Source organism: Nyctibius grandis, chromosome Z, assembly GCF_013368605.1.
Source record: "Nyctibius grandis isolate bNycGra1 chromosome Z, bNycGra1.pri, whole genome shotgun sequence".
Classification (NCBI taxonomy): domain Eukaryota; kingdom Metazoa; phylum Chordata; class Aves; order Nyctibiiformes; family Nyctibiidae; genus Nyctibius; species Nyctibius grandis.
In genome coordinates this window covers 32,908,872-32,925,231 of record NC_090695.1, presented here as the reverse complement: position 1 = coordinate 32,925,231, position 16,360 = coordinate 32,908,872, and positions in this window count along the sequence as shown.

The window sequence follows — 16,360 nt, the reverse complement described above, 5'->3', positions numbered from 1 at the left end:
GCAGATAACTGTTTGCATCGTACATGCAGTTACTGCCTCATACAGTGCACGCACTGATCGTCGCCCAGCTGGAGCAGCAGCGGAGAGGCCAGCCCCAGCGCTTCACTCAGGAGCAGGAGCTTGTATCCACGCTCCAGGGACTTCCAGGCAGCTGTGCACAGTCACAGGCAGGTCCTTCATTTCAGCAGCTGTGCTTACATATACCGCCCTGTATTCTTTGTCCACCTATACCAGCTGCTGCCTTCTTGGATGTGGTGTGGGTTACATGACACGTCGTGGGTGCCGGTGTGTGCTGGAGGCCTTGGACAAGTTCAGCAGCTCCTTAGTCCCTTGAGCTTACCAATTTTTGCTCCAAGACCACTATGAGTTCTTGGGAGGCTTTCAGATGCTGTCTCACAGCATGTATTTTTCCTCTCTTCGTCCTGCTGTTGTCTGGTAACTACTCCTCCATCCACACACAGAGGCACCTATAGAGCTCACTTGCACAAACATAGCTTTTATGACACAGTACGGTAGCAAAGATTCCTGTATTTCACTTTCAGGTCTGAGAATTCCCACTGCAATTTTAGGTGAGTTACTTAAGGGTTGATTTTGGGCTATCGAGCATGTGCAAAGGCAGCTGAGCAATTAGAAGTTCCTTAATTATTCTGCAAATCTGTTCCTTTCCTCTTCATCCTTGCTAATCTCTCTCTGCTCTTGTAATAGCACACAACTTGCTTTACTGCTGCTGTCACAGTGTGTCACCAAATTGTCATTTACAGAAATTCAGAGTTTGGTGTTCAGTTTGTTGGTGGTAGCACAGGCTCAGACTCAAAGGCTGTAGTACACATGACCTTTCGTGATCTTTCAGCCCCAGCCGTCTTGGGTCCACTGAAACATTCAATGATTATTTAACACAGAGGGGTACAGTAAGAATGTGGTTTAATAGTCCTATCTGGAAAAAAGGATAAATTAAGCTGTCTTCAACTTTATCTTAGTTAGACTCCACCTCTACAGTAAAAGGAACAGAGTCTCATTATAATCCCATTTGCAGAATACAGTCTTTCTCTTGAAGCAAGCAGTAAAATGTGTCAGTCTTTTGCAACAGGGAAAAAAGATCTGAAAGAATTCTGAAATGGGATATGTTTTACCACACTAAGGAGAACAGCATCAGTTTGTGCTAGGGAGATTTTATGTGAAGTGTAGGATGGACTTCTTAGAATAGAAGACATTTTTTGATACGGAGAAAGAAAATGAAAGAGGATCAGTTTGTTAAAACACTGTATCTGAAAATATATTGTCTAGCTGGGATTGTAAAGAAAAGCAGATCAGGTTGCTGGCACGGGAGTTACTGATTAGAAACAGCACTTTGCTATGGAGTGATTTTAGGTGGCCTGTTTTATAATGTGCAGTATGGACTGAAGACTAGAATATAAAGTGAAAAAAAGTGTGTAAAAATTCTCGAATGGGAGTCTGAAAGAGGATGTGAAAAGGGGCAGTTATTGCGGAGGTTAGGGAAAAAGAAAGCTAGTTATTTAGAAGGCAATAACGTCCTCTTTGGGTTATGGTTATGCTGATGAGGAAATCAGGTAATGCTAAAGGAGAAGCTGACTGAGCAGCATAGTGTGCATCATGGGGTGGGGTGGTGGTAGCAGAAGAATTGCTAGAATGAGCAGGACAGAGAGGAAAGGAGTAAAGAATATTAAAGTAAAAGATGGGAGTAGTGAGCAAACTGCAAAGATCTTATTGGAGACAAAACCAGAGATTAGTGACAAAAAAGCATAAAGATGCATGGAAAAGGAAAATTTGAAATGAGATTTTAGGAGATAAGACAATGCTACCTTTCTTAGAGGAAAACTATAGAATGAGAAGGAAAAAATAAATGAAAATTAAATAAATTGAGAATGACATAAGGGTAAGCATGAGTTTGTTTTGAAGTTAAGAGTTTTTTTTATGATGAAATGTTCAAAAGCAAACCATTACACAAATTGGAGCTTTTATGTGAGATAAAATAGTCAAATGTTTAAAATTATGGGGTGAAATGTAGGAGCTATTAGAATGGGGCCTTTGCATGTGTAGGCATTTTCATAATTTTCCATGGGTAGGTTGCTTTAGCATGTAAATAAAGATAATCACTTGCTTGAGATTATGTTTGTTCTGGTATTTGAAATTCTGTCTGAATTCTTAAAAATTCTGGAGATTGTCTTAACCTATTTTATTTTTGTTAGTAGGAGACCTCTTGATTGAATGGCCTTAATGTGGATAAAGTCATGGGGATCGACTGAAGAAGCTAGAGCTGAGTTTGATGAAGAGAAAAACGTGTAGGACACCTGAGGAGGGGGTGGAAGAATGGAAGCATAATACAAAGTGAAGGAAGCAGAAAGAAGCCAGCGGAAGAGGGAAACATCACTGAGTTTCAACGAGGAGATGTGCAAGAGGAGCAGCAAGCCAGGAAGAAAAAGACAGAAAATCTTTTTACAGGCTTATTTTTCCAGGGAGCTTTGCACCTGAGAGCGTTTTAATAACTTGTAGGCAATGTGTGGATATTCTGTTACTGTTTTGCTCAGATGTCCTGGTGTGCCTTCCAGGGAAGAAGAAAAGATTGAAATTGTCCATCAACTGAACTTAGTAGAAATGTTTCACTCAACTCCTGTAAAGTCAATGGGACCGTTCCAGCATAAATATGTTGGGAGAGAAAACTAGGCAGGCTGACTTAATTAACCTTATTTAAACTTGATGAAGAGAGAAAAAGCAAGTGCAGTATAGTTGTTGCAGATAGTGCAACAAGCAACAAGCATGCATTAGAATGGTATCCTGTATGTGGAGCTGACTGTTCTTTCCATTGTGTAAGGGGAGTTATGAAAGGCAGCAAAGTTGTGACAGGAAGAGTTATTAACATAAATATTTTAATTTGATTATGACAGGAACAGAACTGCTAACAACTCTGCCTTATTAAAGATGATACATGTAGCAGTGTTTCTTCTGCCAGAAGGGCTGAGGCGTTAGAAAGTGTGAGTTCTATGGCAGCTGGAATGAGAAGAGACTTATCCTAAGCAGGGTAAGAGTTCAGGGCAACAGAGCAGTGAGTGTTTTGCCCTGACTAGGAAATAATAAGAATCTGTTTTTCTTTACAGTGAGAAAAGTCCCCATCCTGAGGACGATACAGCCCAGAGCAGATGCTGCCTGTTTCTTTAATACATTGTACCTGTGAAGTAAAAAAAGCTCAGTGAAGTAAAGTGAGCCTTAAATTATACTTTATATAATCTGTATTGATATAATTTTATACAATTTCTACTGTGAAAAGGTAAAAAGAAGTAAATATAAGGATACTGCATCATTCTAGTAATCCCCAACCAGAGCCAAGTCAGGAGTCCACATTGTTTCCTCGTGGAATTCTGCTGATTCTAGCAAAGTTGCTTTAAGAATTAATTTATCTTGGTATATGCTTTTGTCTTTTAAAAGCTAGCTAATTCATGTTAGTAAGGTTTTCATCCTTAATTATTTCAGATGTCAGTAATTTTTACAGTGAAAAGTAACACTTCATGAGATTACAGCCTCTTCTATGTTTATGATTTGATATTTTTTCTTAATTTGAATCGTTCATTTCAATTCAGGTATTCATATGATATATTACAACATGTAAGAGCAGCTGATTTTTTTATGGAAATGCAGTGATTTTATCATGAACTATTATATTATAATTGTGTTTCAAATCCTACATTACTGAAATGAGTAATGACACATTACATTTTCTTTCAAGTCTTTTTTTATTGCGGTATTATGTCCAGATGTAACCATGTTGCATTCTCTACATGCATCCTTCTAAGAAGATGCTTAAAAGCAAAACTATGGTGTTGAATATAGTATTTATAGTTCTATAGTTGAATTAGTATTTGTAGTTCTATAGTTTATAGTTATAATATAGAGAAATATTTTATGTGTATGATAAAACCAGTCTTCTATAGCAAGGCAGGTAAATGTTAAATTATTTAATAACTACTTGAGAAATTTAAATGCCAACTAATGCTACTAATACTTAGTCGGTCAACTGGGATTTTTTAGTTATTAAGGATGAACTCACAACTCATCATGTAAGCATAAAAGTTAGACAATCAAGAGTAGACTTGGTCAAAAATATTCACATTTTATTATATAGAAGGAGAGAGGCACATCTAGTTTATGTCCTGTTGTCCGTTCTTTCTCTGACTCAGAAGTGACAGTCTCTGTAAGTTTGAGCCTCTTATTATCGTTGAGGGGATATGAAAGGGTGACATATATGGGGCCATTTAATGCTTTCCACAGTACCATTATCTTTTATGTATGTTAGTATTTCTCTGTAAAAGACAGAGCGGTGTAAACACAGTTTTATCCTAGACTCGTATCCAGTCCTCAAAACTTGTCTTAATTAGGAGGAAAAGCACCAAAGCCTTGGATTTTTTTAGAAGTCTGTATGTTTTCTCTCCATTGTTTTAGATTTGTCAGATTCTTTTCTTACACTTCTTAATTATATTCTTATTAATTTTTTCTCAATGTGACAAAGTTCCCAAATCTATAAAATTTTACAAAAGAAAAATCAGAAACCTTTTCTGAAGCTATGGACTTTATTTTGGTAGGCCTAGAGTTAGGATAAATAGGTTGCCTTGTTTCCAAGTAATGTCACTCAGCTGTTGGTGAGAATTAAACCTATTTGAATTTGTAGCTGGTGATCTTATGAGACAGCTCAGGCTAGGAATAGAAATAAATAAGTATTTATTTCTATTATTATTAATAGAGTCCTGATGTGACTAAAACTTGAACTTTACTGTAAGCTACTGTTCAATTGCAGGATTGATAAAAAACATGAATTTTCTTATAATCCGATCTTTCTATTTCCATCTGAACATGTATGATTCACATAATTGATTTTTATTGCTCACTCTTCAGGTGAGCATCCTGTGGTACAAGCAGGGTACATGCCACTATTGTTGGCATTGCACAAGTAAAGAGACACTCTTGTGGTATTATAACTGAATCTGGAGCATTAACAACTGGAAGTAGCTCATATAAAATTCATAAAAGTATAGTGAATCAAGTCTTCCATTGGTTTTACTTGAACTTTTCCAGGGAATCATAAATTAGGCTATTACGATAGAAATCTTCTGTTAATTTCAAAGGAAAATTTGTATTGCCTCTGAACCAAGCTTTGTAGAAAAAATTATTTAAAATCAGTAGAGTATTTATAAAGCTGTCTTGACTTAGAATTTGATAAAATTACTGCTTGAAAACCAATGGACCATTAGTAGTGAATTTTCAGAAGTGGCAAATCTATAGTTCATCTCCTTTCATTTCAGTAAGGTTGGATTTAGGCAGTAGAAGAATTTTACAGCTAGATTTATTATATATGGGACATGTAGAATGGCAGGGTCTCAGCTTCAGTTTCCCAATTGTTGTAAAAGATCACTCCAAATCTTTAGTTTAAAGAACTACATCCTGCAAAATTGAATGGAACTGATCACTCTAAAACCTTTTATGGTTTCTTTTGTGTTTCTGAAATCTCTAGGCATGTCATTCAACTCTTATATAGTCAATAAAATACTCATCTCACCTTCAACACTCTGTGATGAACCGTATTTTAGTTAGTGAGTTGGCTGAAATGTGGAAATACATCTCTGTTTTGAGAGTATGTGAAAAATAATCACAGTGAGAATTTTCACTACAAAATAATCTACAAAAACAGGCTAATAGTAGAAACATCAAGGTAAACATAATTATCTGGGTGTTCTGATATCCAATGCTAATGTTCTTTTCCAAGAAAGTTTAAGAATTTATTTGGCGTAAGCTGTTGTAGACTTCTTGCACAATTACTGTTTTATCCATGTAATAGGGGACCCCTGCATTCTTCTGCACTCCCAGTAATGCAGAGAAAAGTGTACTTCACCAGTACTGCAGGTAACTTTTAAAAAAACAAATCAGAAAATAGTCTTTTCAGTGGTTATATTAACAAAAAAAGATGTGTGGAAGCCTTGTTACTCACACCCCTCAGGAAAAGTTTCCAAAGTTTTGGAAGACATATTTTTACCACATAAATCTTATTTTTTCTACTAGGGCTATTTTTCTATACATGCAAAAGGACTCAAATGGGGACCCCATTTGTACAAACTTCATATGAAACTTTTTGTCTAAAATACTGTTTAGCAGTGTCAGGACAGCTTAGTTTAACTAAGTCAACATGGGTTTATGAAAGGCAGGTCCTGCTTCACTAAACTCATCTCCTTCTGTGACAAGATGACCCACATACTGGATGAGGGAAAGGCTGTGGATGTTGTCTACCTGGACTTTAGTAAAGCCTTTGACACAGTCTCCTGCAGCATTCTCCTGGAGAAACCGGCTGTTCATGGCTTGAACAGGCATACGCTTTGCTGGATAGCCGGGCCCAAAGAGTTTTGGTCAATGTAGCTAAATCCAGTTGGTGGCCGGTCACAAGTGGTGTTCCCTGTGAAATATATTCTCCTGATTCGTGTCAGTATAAAACAATACAAGGGTAGCATGATGAAATGTAACCCTCTTTGTATATGTAACCGTTCTGTCTCTTCCTTGTACGACCACAGACATAGGGGAAGCAGGATGGTATGTATATAATTCCTGTTTCTTACAAAAGCCACCTAACAAATATTTTAGTATACCAGCTTAACCGGCTTTGTTGCTAACCGCATAATGATAGATAAGAGAAACCTGAAGAAGACCCGAAGGGGTGAAGAACACCCACGCTGAAGTAGATATGCCTATTCCTGGAAGTGCATACGCTGAAGAAGATATGTCTACTCCTGGAATTTATTTACAAGGATCAACCTTTTCTTAGAATAGTTATAAATATGTATTAGTATAAGGAACCAATGGGGTATCACATGGCGGGGAAAAAAAAGAACCAATGGGATGTCACATGGCGGGAAAAAGAGAGGGAGGAGATTTTAAGAAAAATGTATAAAAAGAGGGAAACTGAATATGAGGGGTGTGTGTCTTGGTGGAGCGGAGACTCCTGGCGCACCCAGCGCTGTTTGCTTATCTCTATTTGTTAATAAATTATAAACTTTAATCCTATTGGGACTTAGTCATTTATCACAATTTGGTGACCCCCACGTGATGGTCTTGGTTCCCGAATTCTGACTCGATCTAGGAGGGGCGCCCCCACCATTTGGTGGCTCCTGTTCAGGTCGGGTCAGGACCAACGCCATCTCGAACCTAAATAGAGACAAGCAAAGAATTCGATTTTTTGAGCTCAGCTCCCTTGCCGGCTGCGGCAGTTGATTTTGCCCGTAATTCTGCGCGCGAAGACCCGAACGAAGACGACGGAGTCGTAAGTGTTAAAGGAGTATACTGTTCGGTTGGGTATGATTCGGTTGCCTGTGTGTGTGCAAGAGTGTGACTGAGACGGAAAGTAGTTCCGAAGCGAGTGCAGAGGTCTTCTAACCGCGGTTCCAATCTCCCGCGAGGGACTTGGCCGGTGAAGGACCGAAGCGATTCCTATAGGATTCGTGGGTGGGTGATAGATCCTAAGCCTCCTGCAAGACACTCTTGTTGAGGTAACCAAGGGCTGTACGAATTGCCAGAGTAAAATTCCTAGATGGGTCAGATAAAGTCAAAGACCCAGGACCAGAAGAGAGGGAGCGAATTACCAGATATACCACCGAAAAGTCCATTAGGGATAATGATTAAAAATTGGAATAATAGGGGCCCCAGAAAAGCAAAAAATAAATTAAAATTAGTTCAATATTGCATGATAAAATGGCCAAAGAAACCTTTAAGACCACATGTCTTTTGGCCTGCTTTTGGATCTTTTGAGGATTGGGTCTGCCAAGCCTTAAAAATATACGTTGATTCAAAGGAACCTTTTAGTCAGGAGGAAAGTGATTATGCGGGGTTGTGGATCAGGACTTCACGTCCTTTTCGGACTCCATTATTTACACTGAAAACAGATGAAAAGTCTGAAGGAGAGAAGAAAAACGAAAAAGAAAAAGAAAAAAATGATAAATGGGAGCCACTGGATAACTTACCACCTCCATATCTTAACAATCCACCTCCGGCAGCTCCCCCCCAGATGCTTGTACTACCCCCACCAGCACCATCGTTGCCTCTGCCTTTAACACCAACCGCCCCGGAATTAGATCAACCTCCGTCGGCACGTACTAGGAGTAAGACCACAACATCTGGGGGAGCTTCTTTAAATCCATTACGAGAGGTACCCCTCAGAGGCAATCAAGGAGGCATCGGGTTTGTGGCAGTTCCACTGAATACCAACGATGTGAGAAATTTTAAGAAGGAAATAGGGGCCCTATTAGACGATCCCCTTGGGATAGCTGAAAAACTGGACCAATTCCTAGGCCCCAATACTTATACCTGGGAAGAAATACAGTCTATTTTGGGGATCTTGTTTACTGCTGAGGAAAAGGGAACGATTCGACAAGCTGGAATGAGAATTTGGGACCAACAACATCAGGCAGGTCCGGCGGCAGATCAGAAGTGGCCCTTACATAGGCCAAACTGGAATAATCAAGATCCCGCCCATAGAAATAATATGTCAGACCTAAGAACAATCATAATCCGGGGAATACGGGAACCTGTTCCCCGAGGCCAAAATATTAACAAAGCCTTCAGTGAACAACAAAAGAAAGATGAGACACCGACCGAATAGCTTGAAAGGCTGAGAAAGAGCTTTCAATTATGCTCGGGAGTGGATCCTGCCACTCCCGTGGGGCAAGCATTGTTAAAAACTCAGTTTGTGGCAAAATCCTGGGGAGATATTAGAAAGAAATTGGAAAAAATAAAGGGCTGGCAGGAAAGGGGATTAGATGAATTGTTGCGGGAAGCTCAGAAAGTGTATGTCAAGCGAGAAGAAGAGAGTGAAAACCAGCAAACCAGGCTGTTGATTACGGCTGTCCGGGAAGGACAAAGAGGGGCGGCAGGGAGACCTGGTAGACCCAATCGGTCGGAAAATGAGAAAGTTAAAAGAAAAGGGGATAAGACTATAGAATGTTTTTATTGTGGGAAGAAGGGACACATGAAGAAAAATCATAGAAAGAGAATTCGGGCTGAGAAAGCATTTCAAAAGACTAGGGGTGGGAGTCAGGGGCTCTACTTACTGAGGACCCCATGTGAAAAAGAGCCCTTGATAACCTTAAAAGTGGTCCTCAGCGCTAAAGAATCATCTTTCTTGTAGATACAGGAGCTGAAAGGTCCACTGTACAGGTTCTACCCCTGGGATGTGAGATATCAGGAGAAAATTAATGTGATTGGGACAAAAGGGGAACCCTTTAAGGTCCCTGTTATCAAAAATGTGACAATAGAATCAAATTGTAAATATGGGATTGGAACCCTCTTATTAGTACTAGAAGCAGAATACAATTTGTTGGGTAGGGATTTAATCCTATAATTAGGGCTTAAGGTACAGGTGGATGGGAGGAGTTTTTACTTTAAAAGAAGCTGGACCTTTGAGCCCTGGCTGGTCAACACAGGGTTGTGAGCTGTATGCAGTACTTAGGGCATTCTGCTTAGTGAAACTGCTTTTAACTTTCAGCTTGCAAGTTTCTCTCTGTGTTCTCCATTCCTCCCTCTCGGGGGAGGGAAAGGAGAAAAGGGCGGGGGGTGAGCGGTGTTTTGCGGTTTGCTGTTTGCTATCAGTTTGACAGCCGGTCCAGCTTTGAACTGTGATGGATTTATTTGTGGTTGTGGTAATTGTGATACTTGTGTGGCTTTATTCGGGTATTCGTGTTAATTTTGAAACTTTGTAAAATGGGAAACAAACAGTCTACTGAAGGGGTGGATTAGGGGCCCACTAAAAGTGGTATAAGAAGTCTGAGTCCCCAGCATCTTGTTATTTTGTGTTAAGTCGTTGGGTTTGTGTCTGTGTTGTTGTTGCTTTTGTGTCTCTGTGTGTTTTAACACTGTTTTTGTGTTCTGATATTATTTTGCAATGGGTAACAAACCCTTAGTGGAAGGGGGATTCTGAAAAATCTCCTCTGGGATGTATATTAAAACATTGGAAAAAGGTGTGTGTGTGGGGGGGAAGACTCTCTCACCCAGAGGCAGCTTATAGAGTATTGTAATCAATGGTGGCCTTTGTATATCCTAGATGATAAGGAGAAATATCCAAAAAACGGGAATGTAAGTTAAAACACAATACTGCAACTCATGTTGTTCTGTAGACGAGAGGGAAAGTGGAGTGAGATGCCGTATGTGAATTTGTTCTTTGCATTACGGGATGATTATGATGTGCGTTAGAGGCAAGGAAAAAGAAAGTGCCTAAGCGTTGTTCAGCATGCGGCATTGGCAGGCACATCAAAAGAACTGAACTACCTAGCATATATCAGTGGTTCCAGGTACCGCCGGGGGACACTTTACAAGTAACCGATTACGCACCCTGGTGTCAGAGAGGGATACCCTATCAAACCAGGGAATCTGGTATATATAAGATAGTGGGAGCTCCTGTATATTTTCCGTTTTGCTGTGAAATTGAGACTGAAATTCCCAGAGAACCCGGAAGGGAACTTCAAGCTATACCTTGTATAAAACATCCCACTTCGGGACATAAAGGGTGGATAATTTGTAAATGCACACGGTGTAACAAAAAATGGTACTGTGCTTCACACCGACGACATTCTCATTGCATGAACTGTAGAAAAAGTCAAGATTATTCAGAAGAGAGAGAACAAAGACATGAAATAGAGATCTGTCAATTACTTTGTGGATGGGAATTGTTGGTGCTTGAAATTTGGGAAATATATGAAGAAGACTGGAACAGAGTAGTGAAACAGTGTACTGTTACATTTACTTGGAAGAGATATAAACGTGTTATCTTAAAAATATAATATCCAAGGAGTGTTGATGGAAACACTGTAGATACAGCTATCCCCTTTCTTGAGGTAGCTGTACACAGTGTTGCCAACGAGAAAAGGGGAAACAAACCGTAGACCCCAAGGGTGGAGGGTTCGATTGGGAAACTACTTAATCCCAAAAGGGGTTGTGATCCATATAACGAACCTCAAAACTCCATCCTTTTAACCTTCATAAATACATTGTCACCCCAGGCATCATATCCGCATTGCACGAGCCTGAAATTGAGAGAGACCCAAAGGCTGGAAGTACACCCCTAAGAGATATGACTGCTGCTGAGAAGATGAAAAACCTCGCTGCTCCAGGCACCGGAGTAGGCGAAGGAGGCAGAGACATACCAAAAAGGGAGCGTGAGTACCCGGCTGGTCTCTCCACAGGCAATGACGGGGGAAAACACCTCAACTAAAAGGATGGGCCTGGATCACTCCCCGGATCGCACCCCGACCTATAGAAAAACTGGAATTGGCATGGAAACAGATTTACATTTCTCAAAGGCCTCCACCAACAATCCACAAGTAGGTATCTTTGCTATTGTGTGTAACTATAGGGTTTGGGACACCTGCCGAGGGTATCAGTGTTAATCATCAACCGTTCAAATGGTCGTTAGTCCAATTTGATAATAATCGGGTAATACAAACGATTACTACCCCAGGATCCGGAAAAGGGATATGTATAGATAACATCCCTGAATATATAAAACATTTATGTGACATCACTAGAGAAAAACCTAAAGGAAAAAACGCTGAAAGGTTACTCCCTGCGACAAATACCAAATGGATTTGTTCTCAGATTGGGATTACCCCCTGTATATCCCTAAAGATCTTTAATTGGACATCTGATTATTGTATACAGGTTACTATAATACCCAGACTTATCTATCATCCTGAAAATTTTATATACAACTATCAGATTACTCAGACTCATTCCTTACAAATGCGTGAACCCTTCACAGCACTCACTATAACAACTCTTATGGCTATTGGAGCCGCCGGTGCTGGTACAGGAATAGCATCTCTGGTTGAACAAAACCAAAAATTCCAATCCTTGAGAATAGCCGTAGATGAAGACTTGGCCAGAATAGAAAAAGCAATGACAGCTCTAGAACAATCAGTAGGGTTACAAAACAGAAGAGGATTGGATCTTATGTTCTTACAACAAGGAGGGCTGTGTGCAGCCTTACAAGAAGAGTGTTATGTATATGCTGACCATACTGGAGTAGTTAGAGACACAATGACTAAGCTGCGGGAAGGGCTGGAGAAACGACGCAGAGAACGAGAGGCACAACAAAGCTGTTAGGAATCTATGTTTAACTACTCACCCTGGTTAACTACTTTACTATCGACAATTGCAGGACCTTTGATTTTGTTACTTTTAGGGTTAACTTTTGGACCGTGTATTTTCAACAAATTAATTAATATTGTTAAAGGGCGCTAGGAAGCTGCGCATTTAATGCTGCAACGTAAACAATACGAACAAATTGGGGAGGAAGAAACAACTCCCTCCCTCCAACAGGCCAAAGAAACCTTAGACCGATTTCATGAACAAATCAGGATAAAATAGAAAAGGGGGGATTGTAATGAGTGGATTAACTTTGTTCATAAAATCGTATGTGGGTGTAGAGGGCTTCACTGTAACTTAGCTAAGAGAAACCGCAAACATCCTGATAAGTAAACATCTGCTCCGCAAACATCCTGATAAGTAAACATCTGCTCACTTGCTTGCTGACTAATGCCATATACAGAAAAAACTGCTGACTTATTTGCTTGGCTGATGACAAATGTATAGAGATACTCCCACAGCGCGTGTACAGGACCCAGGTCACCTAAAGGACACTCGAAGAAGACTTCGGCCTTCATCCCAACGACCACCAGGAGACAGATGATGACCACCTAGCAACTGGACACGCGGGCACACACAACGCAGAGGATTCTGAAGGCCACGTGTGCAGGAACTAAGGACTGTATAAAGGGGGGCGTAAATGGGATGATTCGTGTAACAAGAAAAATGTGTTCCTAGATCTAGGATGACCATCCTGTTAGGTAAGATAGTAGGTTTAAAATAACATATGCTAAGCTTGTAACTAGATAAGGAATTATCAGCACAACCAACTAACGGCAAATGCATAAACAAGAGGAACTATCAGAACACAGACAGGAGGTTACCTATGGAGTGAAACACGCAATAATAGGGATATGTGGGGAACTGTTAATAATTCCATGCTTAATACCTTGTTTCACTAGGCTGATCCACTCGGTTATACAAGGAATGCAGATATCTGCAATATCTATTGATCTGGAACCAGGGAAAAAGAAAACTCATTTCCTTATGGTTATAAAAACAAAAGAAAATCTAGAATTTAAACCAATTCAACAAGTGTTGACTCGATTGGAAATGAAAACACGAATCAATACTATAAAAAAAAGGAAATGGGGGATTGTGAAATATATTCTCCTGATTCGTGTCAGTATAAAACAATACAAGGGTAGCATGATGAAATGTAACCCTCTTTGTATATGTAGCCGTTCTGTCTCTTCCTTGTATGACCACAGACATAGGGGAAGCAGGATGGTATGTATATAATTTCTGTTTCTTACAAAAGCCACCTAACAAATATTTTAGTATACCAGCTTAACCAGCTTTGTTGCTAACCGCATAATGATAGATAAGAGGAACCTGAAGAAGACCCTAAGGGGTGAAGAACACCCGCGCTGAAGAAGATATGCCTATTCCTGGAAGTGCATGCGCTGAAGAAGATATTTATACTCCTGGAATTTATTTACAAGGATCAACCGTTTCTTAGAATAGTTATAAATATGTATTAGTATAAGGAACCAATGGGGTATCACATGGCGGGAAAAAAAGAACCAATGGGATGTCACATGGCGGGAAAGAAGAACCAATGGGATATCCCATGACGGGAAAAAGAGAGGGAGGAGATTTTAAGAAAAATGTATAAAAAGAGGGAAACTGAATATGAGGGGTGTGCATCTTGGTGGAGCAGAGACTCCCGGCGCACCCAGCGCTGTTTGCTTATCTCTATTGGTTAATAAATTATAAACTTTAATCCTATTGGGACTTAGTCATTTATTACATTCCCCACGCTCAGTATTGGGGCCAGTTCTCTTAAATATCCTTACCCATGATCTGGACGAGGGGATTGAGCGCACCCTCGGTAAGGTCACAGACGACACCAAGTTGGGTGGGAGTGTTGATCTGCTGGAGGGTAGGAAGGCTCTGCAGAGGGATCTGTACAGGCTGGATTGATGGGCCGAGGCCAACTGTATGAGGTTCAACAAGGCTAAATGTTGGGTCCTGCACTTGGGGCACAATAATCCCATGCACCGCTACAGGCTTGGGGAAGAGTGGCTTGAAAGCTGCCTGGTGGAAAAGGACCTGGGGGTTTTGGTCGATGGCTGGCTGAATATGAGCCAGCAGTGTGCCCAGGTGGCCAAGAAGGCCAACAGCATCCTAGCCTGCATCAGAACTAGTGTGGCCAGCAGCTCAAGGAAAGTGAATGTCCCTTTGTACTCGGCACTGGTGAGGCAGCATCTTGAATGCTGTGTTCAGTTTTGGGCCCCTTACTGCAAGAAAGACATTGAGATGCTGGAGAGAGCCCAAAGAAGGGCAACGAAACTGGTGAAGGGTCTGGAGAACAAGTCTTATGAGGAGCAGCTGAGGGAACTGGGGTTGTTTAGCCTGGAGAAAATGAGGCTCAGGGGAGACCTTATCCCTCTCTACAACTACCTGAAAGGACGTTGTAGCAAGGAGAGTGTTGGTCTCTTCTCCCAAGTAACAAATGATAGGACGAGAGGAAACGGCCTCAAGTTGCACCAGGGGAGGTTTAGATTGGATATTATGAAAAATTTCTTCACCGAAAGGGTTGTCGGGCATTGGAACAGGCTGCCCAGGGAAGTGGTGGAGTCACAATCCCTGGAGGTATTTAAAAGTCGTGTAGATGTGGTGCTTAGGGACATTGTTTAGTGGTTGACTTGGTAGTGTTAGGTTAATGGTTGGACTCGATGATCTTAAAGGTCCTTTCCAACCTATGAACTAGGAATAGGTACAGAAAACTTCTGCTAGGATAATCTACGGAATAGAGAACCTGTCTTAGAAGACTAGGAGGGTTGACTTGTTCAGGGCTAAAAACAACAGGTGAGCTAAATGAGAAAATAATAGCTATGTTAGTTCAGGTACAGTGTTCCACAAGAACAAATTAAAGCTTCAGAAAATTTTGAATCATTTAAGCTGACAACTAAAAGTTGGTTTCTAATGAGCAGAAGTTGAGGGGTAAAGGGAGGTCTTTTTTTTTTACATTATCATACAGCAGTAATATTCTCTATGTTTTTTTGATGTCTGTACCTTGCCAAGACATGTGAGATAATTCTATATGGAATGTAGTTGCATGATTGATGGCTTTGCTACATCAAACTGGATCAGCTAACTGTAAATCAATCCAGAAAATTAAGCTGGACCCAGAATCCCATCATTTCTTTGTGGCAAAACACTTCTCACTAGAAAATCCTTATTCCCACTGACTTCTGTTTCATTTCCGCTTTGAATTTGAAGTGTCACTTTAAAAATCTTCAGATATGTTGGAGCCTTACTACCTAAGATATCATCATTTCTCTATGAAGTTCTGTGCTGGTTTTGGCTGGGATAGAGTTACATTTTGGATTTGAGCTGAAAACAGTGTTGATAACACAGGAATGTTTTTACTATTGCTGAGCAGTGCTTACACAGAGTCAAGGCCTTTTCTGCTTCTCACACCACCCCACCAATGAGTAGGCTGGGGGTGCACAAGATGTTGGGGGAGGACACAGCTGGGACAGCTGACCCCAACTGACCAGAGAGATATTCCATACCATAAGACTGCACTGGTGAAGGGATCTGCAGCAAAAAGGGCCGATGAAAAGCTCTTTTTGGGGCTTTTTTGAAGCCGGGAAAAGCCCTTTGCCTTTGCTGGGGGCTGTCTGTTGGTGGGCGGGCTGCTGAGATAGCCCGGGCGGAGCCAGCACCACCCACGGCTGACCAGGTGATAAGAAGCCTCCGGGAGGGCAGTGACAGGGCACAGGGAGAGCAAACGGTGATTGTGTGTGTCTCGCGGGGCGGGGTGGGAGCGGGGTGGGAACAGTCGTTAGCAGCTCGTTGGGCATTTACAGCTGAGCTGCTGTTTGCAGCTCGTTGGACAGGGTGCTGAGTCTCTCCCAGTGCACAAGGTGGGTGGGATCGCTCTAAGAGACGGGCCAGTGCGGGTGAGGGGAGAGGAGGAAGAGCAGCCTGCAGGGATGTGTGAGCAGGGCGTGTGGGAAGCAGCAAACAGTGGTTGGTTCTCTCCCAGCCGGAGAGAAGAACATGGTCACAACACAGCCAAGAGCCACAGTGAGGAAGAATGTGGGAACTCAGACGGAGCTCCTGCACAAACACGCAGCTGTGCAGGTCTCTGGCTGCGGCGAGTGCCTGAGCCTGGCACTCGAACTAGAGGGAGTTAGAGACACCGCTTGTGTGCGGTGTGATC